General features: G+C 41.1%; 1 protein-coding gene across 21 annotated transcripts in view; it reads left to right on the top strand.

Moving 5' to 3' along the window:
• INPP4A (inositol polyphosphate-4-phosphatase type I A) overlaps positions 1-13,181 on the top strand; it is a 208,966-nt gene that overhangs the window by 27,886 nt on the left and 167,899 nt on the right. The window contains exon 1 of one of the 21 annotated variants that reach the window (XM_075916541.2): positions 388-411. The exons of 18 other annotated variants lie outside the window; for them this stretch is intronic. The gene's annotated coding sequence lies outside the window, so the exon portion shown is untranslated. Of the gene's footprint in view, positions 1-387; positions 485-13,181 lie in introns of those variants that run through there. 2 more of the 21 variants (XM_025178627.3, XM_075916547.2) reach the window with 2 other exon arrangements.

Genomic DNA, 13,181 nt, shown 5'->3' with positions numbered 1-13,181 from the left:
TTTAAAACCTTCCTCCCAAAACAAAATAAATCCTATAAGATTCACTTGATGTTTTTTTATCCCAGATCTAGTTTTAGACTGCATACGGAGGAAGGGTGGCAGATTTTAATAGAGGCAATATGTTTCCATTGTTTGGTGAGGATTTATTTATATTCTTTGGTTAATGTCTTTTAAAATGCTGAAAATATCAAGGTGACACCATAAAAATTCACGGTTTGTTATGGTTTGAGTGTGAGTACTCTTTCCTGTCAGTGTCGTCAGGTTCTCCTCTCTCTTGCCACTCCCCTTTCCATTGTAAGTGTGTATACATGCATATACACTCATGTGTGCTCTGCTACCAGTCTTTTGACGGAGAAGGACTGGATTGAATGGGATGCTGTCCATTCTATTCCTAGCAAGCACTGCAGACAGGTTGGTTGTACACAAAATACCTCCTGATACTGACTTGAGACTACCGGATTTTCAACGCTGCTGATCTGAGGAGGTGAGATGAAGCACTGCTTTCAGAGATCACTCTCAGAGACATTACTAGTTAGCTGTCAGGTTTGCCACACATTTTGGAAATTTGAATGAGTTTAAGTTGAGTAGCGTTAACCCCAGATTTATTGTTTACATGTTTTAAATGTATGTATGGTTTTACAGAATAATATGAGAGAGATGTAATTGCAGTGGAAATGGTTCTGTGCATGTTTTGTTTTGTTTTTTGTGAAAATATTTCCTGGCAGAGTTGGGAGTATTAAAACAACGAAAGTGTGCTCGTGTATGTGAACCTAAAAATGGTACTGACCAATCTGTTTTCATTGCATAAGCAAACTAAAGTGCAAAAAGGAAACAGCCTGAATAGTGAAAGTAAATTATTATAATAATGTATTTGTTGGTGCATAATTGCTGTTAACCTTAAAATGGGTTTTTAGATTCTCTGAAATAGAAAAGCTTCTCATATCTGCAACTGTGCAGTGTGTTACCAAGACACCCTTTTCAAAGAGTGGAAAATCACATCAAAGGAATATAAGTTCCTTTTGATCTGTCAACAGCTTTCCTCTTCTAGGCAGCATATGTAAGAAAAAGCATTAATAAGCAGAATATATTATTCTAGAACAGGTAAGAATAATTATTTACAGATTGGACTTGCCTAATGCAATAATGCTTTTAAGTTTTCATATACACATACCTCTCCAGGAGAAAAAATATTGTAGTTGGGCTTTAGTAGACCTGACAAGTGCTTTATCTGTGTAACAGAGAAGAAAAGAAATTGAGGTTGGAAAGTCTGGAGAAGAGCCAGAGTAACAAATTTAATTGTTCTAAAATTTACATTTTTTCTTAATTGTAAAGTTATACATAGACTTATTGATGACAGATATGCTATAAAATAAGAGTGTATTGGAAAATCAGCCCTTACTTTACCTGATAAATCTCAAATTCCAGGTTCTGTGTGCTCTGCTTCTGATGTTTTGTACCACAGACAACTAAAACCAGACACTAAGCAGGTGATCTTTTCTAACCAGGGTTATTTTCCTTTGCTCTGGGCCCGACCCATCTCCCACTGAACTCAGTGGAAAGATTCCCATCTACTTCAATGGGAGCTGGAAACAGGCCCTTAGTGTTGTGAAAGTCTCATCTGAAGCTGGTGTAGAAAAAGCACCTTTAAATATAGTTGTAAGGAAAATGTAGATAACACATACATTTTGGGGATGATTTCTTTTGTTTTCTAGAGCATCTGTTTGATTTAATATATATTTAACGATTGCTTTATGCTTTGCAGTTTGCTTAATTGACTTCCTACTGAGGTTTGCATCAGTCATGATTGTTTGTAAGCAATTAAACCTATGTGTCACATGATCTACAGTCCAATTTCACTCCTTAAGGTTTTAAACAGAGACAGATGTCTTCTGTATCACATGAAATAGACTCTTTCATTATATTTTTAAAGACCAGTCCTGCAGTCCCAAATATTTCTTTGTGGAATAAGGTGTCTTAGAAAATGTCTCAGAGATATTTAATTGACTTCTTATATTCTCGACATCTCTACATACGATTTTGAATCTTTAACAGCTGTTTCAGTTTATAAAAGCTTTACGGTTAATTTTGTTTTAAGTACCCTGAAAATGGAGATTTTTATTGAATTCTGATAATCATTTACTGTGATTTTTGTACCTGGTAGTTGTTGCTACAAATTTATAACCTTAAACCAAAACATGACTGGGAAAGAAGGAAATGGTTTATATTCTGTTTAATTGGATAGAGTGCATCTGTCATTACAGATATAAAATACTGGTGAAACTATGACATAATTATGCTGTACATATACATTCATATATATATATATATATATATATAGGATCCATCCATATACAAGTATTAATGAGGCTGTTTGTTGATGGAATGTAAATCTTCGGAAATTTAAAATAGGGAAGGCAAGCACAGTGCATGATAAGCTAAGTATAGAGATTGAAAAATATTATTGGGATGTGCCAGACTTTGTTTTAATCAAGAAGAAAAAATGAAAGTGAAAACAATATAGTTAACATTCTGTGGCAGTCTAAGAACTAAGTATCAAAGGTCTAGTTCTTACTGGTGGAAGTACAGGAAAAATATTATTTCAGCTCCTGCCCTGCCCCTACCCTTTATCCTTGAATCCTGAAATCTATTTACCTCTACTCCTACTGGCTTTTTCAGATTGTACTGTGCCCTCTGCCCCAAACCTACTAGACTAGAACTCTGTCTTTGCACCTTATTTTTGCTGTGCAGGAGTGGGCACTAATTGCAGTTTTGAAGTAAAGCCTCGGGGGGGGGGGGGGACTAATAGTAAAATGTCTTTTAGTGCATAAAATCTTGGGGGGTAGCTGTGTTAGTCTGTAATTTTAAAAACAAAGAGCAGTCCTATGGCACCTTAGAGACTGACATATATTTGATCACAAGATTTTGTGGGTACAGCCGGTCCCCGAGTTGTGAACGGTCGACTTACGACCATTCGCAGTTACGACCAAAAATGTCGTAAATGGCGGACCCCAAGTTACGAATGCGAGCCACGCTTATGAACAGTGCGGTCGTGTGTAACTCAATGGGGTCTGACTTACGAACAAACTGAGTTACGACCAATTGCTTGGTCCGTAACCGGTTTATAAGTCGGAGACAGGCTGTAAAACCCACTTCATCAGATGAGGTGCAGAGGAAATTACAGAATCCAGGGTATAGATAACAGCAAAAACAGTTTCCTGTCAATTGTAGGACCAGTGTTAATGAAGCTAATTGAGTCAGGCTGGATGTGTCCCATTCGTAGCTTTTGATGTGTAAATCTGAATATCAAAGGCAGGGGAAATTGCCTTTGTAGTATGTTAACCAGTTAAAATTTTTATTCAAGTCCAAGTTGATAGTGTCGAACTTGTAAATGAATTCCAGTTCAGCAGTCTCCCTCTTTAATTGGCTGATAAAAATCCTGTAATGGATCTAAAAATAGCCATTTTTCTACAGAGGAATTTTATCACCTAATTACAGAGGGAGACTGTTGAACTGGAATTCATTTACAAGTTTGATACTATCAATTTGGACGTAAATAATGTGCAAACAACTAAGGCACTACAGATCCTTGGTCAAAGGTGTTGACAACATAACCCAAATGAAAAAATCCAGACACATTCAGAGTTGGTACAGTGGGTGATGGAAATAGGAAAGGAGTTTTGCATGTTCAGCATAAAACTTTTTATTTTTCTCTCTCATTTTTTGTGTTTTGGAATGTGGGTAGGTGGATCAGAAGAAATTACAAAAACAAGAATAAGAATCTAATATTTTAAAGCAAATTTAAGCAGCCACCCAATGGACTATAACAAAATTAGTCTCTTAGTCCTTTAATGAAGGTAGAGCAGAATTGTATTGCTTACCTTGGAGATACTAATGAATGCTCTCTTGGGATGTGAGGATGCTTATTGGTTTCATTGTGTTTAAATCACTTGAAATTTAACACAATTAAACTTTTTTTATTTTAAAAATAATTTTGAGTTTTAGAACATTGTAAGTAGTTCTAGAACATTGTGAGTACTGTATTAAATATGTAGAATAAGGAAACAATTGCTATGAAGGATTTTTAGGTGTACTAAATTTTGCAGTGGATTTTCTCTCTCATCGCTCCCTTTTATTCAAATACCATGTAATACATGTAATCCAGTTCTTTTAGATTTAACAAACAACAATTTGGTGTACAGACAAACTAGGCCTCACTATCATGTGCTTTATGGGCCATGGAATGCATATGTGTTGATTGACCATCCTAGTACCTTCGTTTTCAGAGCATTTTTAATAGAGTTTGACCATTATTATATTTCCTATACTTTAGATAATCAAAGAGGACTGATTTGCAAAATGACTGTATTCTCAAAAAATAATCATCTCTTGATTGAGCATATCCTGTTCCTCTTCTCTGATTGTCAGTTTCCCTGTGAGTTCCTAGTTTTGATACCCCACATCAGGTATCTGGATCCTTCCTACCAAGGGACTGGAAACTTTGTAGAAGTTGGAGGTAGGGTGTATTAAAATACCATTTAACTATCCTGCAGAGTAAAACTGAAACATGAATAACATTAAGATACAATTATAGTACCTATAAAAATTAGACAACTTCAGTTCTAAACATTGTAACTGGATTTATTTTTGCACTTCATGTTTATCATTTTACTTCATATACACTACTATTTATTTCTATTTATTATTGAACTGTAACTAGCAATTCTGCAACATCACAATTGAAACATCCTTGTTTCTATATAATGCATATTTTAACAACTGTAACCTTAAATTTAACCCTTCATAAAAAAAAAGTTGTCCCCGAAATCAATATTAATAATACCAAACAACTTTGAGGAAAAGTAAACATGCCCCTATTTAAGAGCTGCCATATAAAATGATTTTTAAAACGTTTAATAAAAAATAAAATCAAAATACTGTATATGTTTGTAGAATACCTAACAGTCATCATCAACAGGGTGTGTAGAATATAAACAATACAATAGCTATGAAGCAATTTTGATCAAGTGATTACATGATTATTTAGGATTGCAGTGGATATCTAGGAACACATCTGATCCAATCTTGTAATGCCTTCTGGCCGTTAGCAGTACGATCATGTTTTTCTCAAAGTGCACTTGAAGAAGTGGGAGGGGCTTTTCAAAGTGCAGGGGCCATGGTCATCCCACCCTCTGACACTTCCAGTGCCAATACTTCCCACCCTATAATTCCAACGAGGACTAGATATTAAACGAACATTAGTTTTAAGGGTTAGATTTTTATACTCTTATTCATGTTGAATAGTAACTAACTTTGCTTCAATGAGACGACTTGTGCTGTAAGGTGCTACCCCAAGGAGTAAGAGAATTAGAACTTTTCCCTAATAGAATTATTCATAACTGGGTGGGGAAGGGTAAGCATTGTTGAACCTTCCCCAGGACAATTCGAAAAACTATTGGAAAAGTAGTGAGTTGTAGTGAGTTGGTGTGAGGGGGATTCGGAAGCCAATGTGGCTTTGTTTGCAGATATATGGGTATACAATGCCAAGGACAGTAGCCAGACGACAGGAGCAACTGAACAGAGAGCACTCTTCAGAACAGTAGGCTGAGGGTGCTCCATGCTGCTCCATACTAGGTCACGAATGGGAAATCTTACAAGGCTGCTCTCCATTCAGCTTCAGAGCCCTGGTCTACACCACAGTTAGGTTGGAGTACTGGACCAATTTGTGTAAGGGAGGTGGTGAGAGCCATTGAACAAAACTGTAACCCCTGTATATGATGGAAACAACTTTAAGCCCGGAGGTGCAGTAGCACCCCTAGTTCCAGCACCCATGCAGTTAGGTCAATGTAAGGCAGCTTATGTTGACCTAACTGTGTCTGCATACGCACTACAGCCTCCCTCCCATTGCTGTAAGGGCCATATAACACTGACAAAACTCCATCTCCATGAAAAGCGTAGAGCTTTGTCAGTGTATTTAGCTAACTCGGTGTCCAAATGGATACTGATTGCATTACTTCAGGTGTCATGCATGTGAATTTCACGGCTTCATGGTGGAAGCATAAAACTGACAAGAAAGTCCTCCTGTTCACAGCTGGGCTGCTGCCTGCTGCCAGGGCAGCCCATTTGGAGCTGGACTGTCCCCGGGCTCCATGCAAGAAGCCCAGCTGCACCAATGTTCCTGTCTCAGCTTAGACCTTGGGAAGTTGCCCCATTCCCAGTGGGGAATAGAGAGCAGAGAGGTAGTGAAATAGTGGGGGAATGAGACACTTCCCCACTTAGATCTGTGGAAGCGCTTCTGATGAGGATGCACCGAAGGGGGGTAATGTAGACATGAGCCACCATAATAATTACTGCAATGATTATAAATCAATGTAATGTAGGTTGACTTAAGGTTCTACTATGAGCATGCCTTAGAAGCGATGGGATGATTTTTTACTGGAGAACCAAGCTCATTGGTATAGTTCAGGTCATTTAAAAAAAACGCTCTTCACTGTTTGTTCAAATGTGATAAATAGCTGCATAATTCATATAAGGAAAGTATATATAGTAATGTATACACAATCTCAAATAATTTTGATGACAGTGAAACACAGCACTATTTCTCATTTTCATTGGCATTTTTGCATTTATTTTGATATAGCAAATTTGTGCCAAGAAAGTTTCCTAATCTAGTTATTTGAAGAGCGTGGTGAATCATTGATTTGTTTGTGTAAGTATTAAATTAAATGATAAAATTGACCTTAGTCGTGCAGTTTTACTGAAACGGAGGCGTTAAATCCATCTGGTCAGGAGGGTAGCTTGCCACTGGAGAATCTGTGGCAGTGAAAGACACGTTTCATGTGTTATTTAAAAGAGTACTAGATTATAGCTGTCTCAGTATAATACTTGATTCACTTGACTTCTGCATCACATTATTTAGAGGTGACTTGTGATCATAGTGGAGGGGCACAGTTTTGTAAAGGGAAGCCACATGACCACCCCCATGTGGCCTTTGGGAGGGTTCTTCCAGCCACCTCCCCGGTCCAGGACAGCTATTACCTCTGGTTCCAAAGGGGTTGGGGCAACAGGAGTGAGGGACACATGCCACACCTCAGCAAGGAGAGGGGTGTAGGCAGTGCCCCTCGCTCCAGCAGAGCAGAGGGACTCTGCTCCTAGAGCCTTCCCCAGAGAATCCCTGGCCCAGTGCCACTGTGCTCTTCTCACCAGCATTACCTGCCAAGGGGGAGGGAGGCTGTGTTCTTCTGGGCCTCCCTTGGCACATTTCTGGCAGGCTCAGACCCTGTCCCCAGCAGCTGGACTTGAGTGGGGATTGGAGAGGATGGGATGGAGCCACTTCTCATGCCAGCTGAGGGTGGCGGCTCTACCACTATAGCAGCTACCTGCAAGAGCCCTGCTGAGGTTGCAGTGGGCAGCCCATCCAGGCCCAGCTGCCAGGGACAAGGGTTAAGTGAGCTGGAAGGGCTTGAGGAGAGATGGAGAGAGCCCCCTACTCCCGAGCAGAGAGCAAGCCTTGCAGCACTTCCAGAAATGGGGTGGAGAAGGGGGAATAAGGTGGCCCTTGAGCCTGCATGTCTGGGAATACTGCAGCTATTCACATTTTGTTGTTTTATGTGATGTAATAATCTCACCCAGGGAGTATGTTGCAGGTCAACAGATTTACCTTCCTATGTGGTTTTCACAGGTTAGTGACTTCTCTTCGCTGTCACAAAAGCTAAATAACACCTAATCGTGTTGACTGGCTTTCCTAGTCTGAGGGGTCAACATTACTCCTGAGGTGAATTACTTGTGTTTATTCCAGAGCCATCTGTTTTACAAACAAGTTTTGCCTAATAGTGGAGAGGAACTTTCTAAACTGTTCTTTGGGGAAAATACTGGTTTTTATAAAGATAAGCTTTGATACACATGGAGTATTCTGCATGACATCTGCCATATTCACTCAGTTTCTTATTCAGATCAGTCGTTTAAGACTTAATTTTTTATCCTGCTAGATCACTTGAAGCCTATGAAAAATAAGATGTACTCATTCTACCTCATGCATCCGTCTCTAGACTCATTAATGATAGTGAATTAGAACTTATTTTTGCCTGGCTGCTAATTAGAAAGAGAGAACAAAGGTTCATTTTCAGAAATTTAATTGACCTTTTGCAGCTGAGAACTGTAATGTGCTGGTTTTAATTTGATAAATTTACATACAAAGAAAATAGGGAGGCAGAGCAAACACTCCCTGTAGCGCAGAGAATAGGGTTACCAGGTAGACACCCCAAAAAAACCGGACACATTTGATTGTGGGCGGGGGGAGGGGGGACCAGCCAGGAGGAGGGTGAGGCTGGCTGGGAGGAAGTGGGGGGCGGGAACCAGAGCTGGGGAGGGGGTCGGGGGCTGCAAGACTGGCTGGGAGGAAGGCGGGGCGGGAAGCAGAGCTGGGGAGGGTAGGGGGTCGCAGGGCTGACTGGGAGGAAGGGGGGCCCGGAGGGAGGGGGGCGGGAAGCAGAGCTGGTGGCAGGGTGCAGCAGCGCTGGCCAGGGAGATCAGGAAGAGGAACGAGCTGATGGGAAGCAGAGCTGGGGGGCGGTGCAGAGGGGCTGCCAGGGAAAATCAGGAGTGGAAGTGGGGGAGAACCGGCTGGGAAGGGGCGGTGAGCAAATTGGCTGGTGGAGAGCAGGACTGATCTGGGCACTTGCAGATCCCGGGGCGCTGCCTGTCCTGCGCAGGCTCCTAGCAACGCACGAGCGAGGAGGAGGCTTCCCCTCCTCCTTACACTCAACCGACTGAGGGCTCCCAGCAGCAATTGCGACCCCGCGTCCCAGCTGGGACTCCCAGCTGGGACTCCCAGCCGCTCCCCACGCCAGGCTTTCATCCAGTGCGCAGCCGGAAAAATCAGAAAATACCAGTCATTGCACATGTCTGGTATTGTCTGACTTTTTTACTGGACAGAGTGCGCAAATACCGGACTGTCCGGTACAATACCAGACACCTGGCAACCCCAGTGAATCAGTGTAAGGAATTCATCACTCTCATATGACACAAGATTTTACTTTCACTATGTGGTTGGCACTCCTGGAAGGGATTCTACACGGACATGCTGGATTACAGTGTTTCTGCTCTAGCTATTGGTGCTTTTGGTCTCAAGGTTGATCTGCCAAATCTTCAGATTTACAAACCCTCCTGCAGGTCTATGAGGAAAACCCCTAGCTGAGGCAAGAAGCCACACTGGCTGCTTTTCCACATTCTCCTGCCAACAGATGAATTGCTGCTCTCTGCAACCTATTGGAACCTTCTGACAACTCCATCTCTTCCACAGAAGGCTTGGTTGAGTCACATGTCCCACTTTTCTAGATCTTCCCCATCTGAGAGGCAAACGAATTGAATCACAGGTGATGATGGTTCCATTTCCCCTTAATGCGACAGCCACCCAGTGACACCCATCACTACAGAAACAATATCTCCATGTCAAAAATGTGAATATGCATTTGCTGTACTTAATACAACCAATTCTAAAATAATGCCAGCTTGTTATGCTTATAAGAAACACACAGGAATTTTTTTAGGGGAAAAGGCAATACGCCATGTTAATTGAGAATACAAAGTAAATAGCATATGCATTCATTTACACTCACCCACCCCCCCACCCCACACAGATATTCTGTTGATGTTATAATTACTAGTTTGTTGCTTGCATTGCCTTAGTGGCCAGTTAGGTGGAGTGCAAGAGAGGAGCGGGACTTTATCAGTACAGACTAATGTGCTAGGATTTTGGCAAGATAGAACCCAAAAGCCATGGCAAAACAGTGCCTTTTTATAGGCAATTTGTTTTAAGTAGGATTAGTAAGTTTTGCACCAGCAGGCTGTAATTAATTACAGCATATTGTCTTTCCCCCTAAAAAATACTGTGTGCTTCTTATAAGCATAACAAACTTTGTAGGCTGTACAGTCTCTTGTTCTAAGTAAAATGACTCCTGATCATTACAGGATTTCTTGTAAATGTAGTCATTTTTACTTTCTTTAAAAGCTGCCAAGAGAATATTCTGTTTTTTGCCTATACTTCTTAAATTTGCACTTGGGTACAGACACATTTCCAGGTAAGTAATCAGCTGTGCATAATTGTGTGTCAAGTCTATTTTAATCATTAAAAGGTGACAAAGACGACAGACTTGGCATGATAGAGATGAACTGTAGAGCACCATGAAAAATAGTCCTCTGAAATGTTTGTTAATTAGTTTGTTCTAGCTGACTGATTTAATCTTGAATTTTTATCACTTAAAAGCTTAGAGTTGTATTCTGGGAGATTGGACAGAAAATGCCACATTTTAGAAGCTTTAAGAGCTCTAGCAAAATCCCCGTTAGTGGCATGTGTGAGTCTCCATAGTGTAGGAAATGGGCTGTGTTTTGAATGCTGAATCAGACCTTTAATATGATAAGTATTTTCTGGAGGACTTAACACTGTTTATTGCTGCTCCACTATATGATGTTTTTCTAAAATAAGGAATTTCACTTCCACCATTTATTATGTGTGAACTGCAGATCCTGTGTTTTGCATTTGATAAGAATGGGGGAGGGGAGAGTAACACTAATTTCCTAAATCTTTCACATCTATTCACATAAATAATGCTAGAGACGCACTGGGACTTTGGCACCAATTTAGTGATTAGCTTGGAGCAGGCCTAGGCAAAATAAGGCCCACAGGCCAGATCCGGCCCGTCAAGCCACTGGATCCAGCCCACAGAGGCAGTGGGGAGCCCCAGGCAGGCTACCCAGCTTGCCCCACTCACAGTGTAGAAATGTGGCTGCAGGGCTTCATTTCTGTTTTAAAACTGGAGGGGAGGGGGAAGTTTTAAGAGCCGTCCTGCCCCCATCACATTCCCATTGGCCAGTTTCTGGCAGAAACCAGCCAATGGGAGCTGCTTGTTGGAATGACAAGCAGCTAAGAATAACCACGCCCCCTCTTCTGGACTCAGTTATTCATTAAGCACATGGCCAGGTAAGCAGATAGGAAACATTTTAAGCTCTGCAGGCAGGCTGGCTAATTTGGCATCTGGCAAGTAAGTCTCTTGGCCACAGTCTGCTTCTGGCACCCCAGCCCTTTCCTGCCCCAACTCTCTGCCCCCCTCTTACACTTACACACCCTCCCAGATCTGGCACCCCAGTCTCCTGCCCCCGATCATAATCCCTAGGTCACATCCCAAGCCCCTGCACTGCCCTAGGTCACCCACTGACCCCTAGGTCACCCACTGACCCCAGGGTCCATGCAGGCGTCTCTGCTTTGAAATGTACAAGATGGGGAAAAGCCGATTGGTGCGGAGATGCACGTAAATCAGAGCGAGACTTCTATTAGAGGAGAATCCATTGATAGAGACTCTCTAAACTGTAGTCAGAAAGAGAGGAGGGGAGAGGACAAACCATGGGCCAGAGCAGACAAACAACCGCATTCAAAGGAATCCAATGCATCAGGGAAGGGCAGACAAATAAGCAGTGGCAAATTTTTAAAGTGCTTCTACACAAATGCTAGGAGTCTGACTAATAAGATGGGTGAACTGGAGTACCTCGTATTAAATGAGGAGATTGACATAATAGGCATCACTGAAACCTGGTGGAATGAGGAAAATCTGTGGGACACAATCATACTGGGATATAAAATATATAGAAAGGATAGAGCAGGCCGGGTGGGTGGCAGAGTGGCACTGTATGTGAAAGATAATGTAGAATCAAATTAAATAAATATATTAAATGAATCAACATGTTCCATAGAATAGCTATGGATAGAAATTCCATGCTCCAATAATAAGAAATTAGCAGTAGGGATATATTACCGACCACCTGACCAGGACAGCTATACTGACATTGAAATGCTGAGGGAGATTAGAGAGGCTACCAAAATAGAGAACTCTATAATAATGGGGGATTTTAATTACCCCCATATTGACTGGATACATGTCACCTCAGGAAGAGAAGCAGAGATAAAATTTCTCAATGGCTTAAATGACTGCTTCTTGGAGCAGCTAGTGCAGGAACCCACAAGGGGAGAGGCAATTCTCGATTTAGTCCTGAGTGGAGTGCAGGATCAGGTCCAGGAAATAACTGTTACAGGACCGCTTGGGAATAGTGACCATAATATAATAACATTCAACATTCCTGTGGTGGGAAGAACACCTCAGCAGTCCAGCACCCTGGCATTTAATTTCAAAAAGGGGAATTACACAAAAATGAGGAGGTTAGTTAAACAGAAATTAAAGGGCACAGTGACTAGAGCCAAATCCCTGAAAGCTGCATGGAAACTTTTTAAAGACACCATAATAGAGGCCCAACTTAAATGTATGCCCCAAATTATAAAAACATAGCAAGAGACCTAAAACAGTGTCACCGTGGCTTAACCACTATGTAAAAGAAGCAGTGAGGGACAAAAAGGTATATTTTAAGAAGTGGAAGTCCAATCCTAGTGAGATAAATAGAAAGGAACATAAACACTGTCAAATCAAGTGTAAAAATGTAATAAGAAAAGCAAAAAAAGATTTTGAGGAACAGCTAGCCAAAAACTCAAAAAGAAATAACAAAATGTTTTTTAAGTACATTAGAAGCAGGAAACCTGCTAAAAAACCTGTGGGTCCCCTAGATGATCAAGCTATAAAAGGAGCAATCAAGAACGATAAAGCCATTGCAGAGAAACTAAATGATTTCTTTGCTTCAGTCTTCACGGCTGAGGACGTTGGGGAGATTCCCGAATCTGCACCGTCCTTTGTGGGTGATGAATCTGAGGAACTGTCCCGGATTGAATTGTCATTAGAGGAGGTTTTGGAACAAATAGAAAAACTTAATGGTAACAAATCTCCGGGACCGGATGGCATTCATCCAAGGGTTCTAAAAGAACTCAAATGGGAAATTGCTGAGCTATTATCTGTAGTTTGTAACCTATCCTTTAAATCGGCTTCCGTACCTAATGACTGGAAGGTAGCCAACGTGACACCAATATTTAAAAAGGGCTCTAGAGGCGATCCTGGCAATTACAGACCGGTAAGTCTAACTTCAGTACCGGGCAAATTACTTGAAACAATAGTAAAGAATAAAATTGTGAAGCATGTAGAAGAACATAATTTGTTGGACAAAAGTCAACATGGTTTCTGTAAAGGGAAATCCTGTCTTACTAATCTGTTAGAGTTCTTTGAAGGGGTTAACAAGCATGCGGATAAGGG

Source organism: Pelodiscus sinensis, chromosome 1 (genome assembly GCF_052426305.1).
Source record: "Pelodiscus sinensis isolate ZL-2025 chromosome 1, ASM5242630v1, whole genome shotgun sequence".
Lineage (NCBI taxonomy): Eukaryota > Metazoa > Chordata > Testudines > Trionychidae > Pelodiscus > Pelodiscus sinensis.
This window is presented reverse-complemented; position numbering and strand designations above follow the sequence as displayed.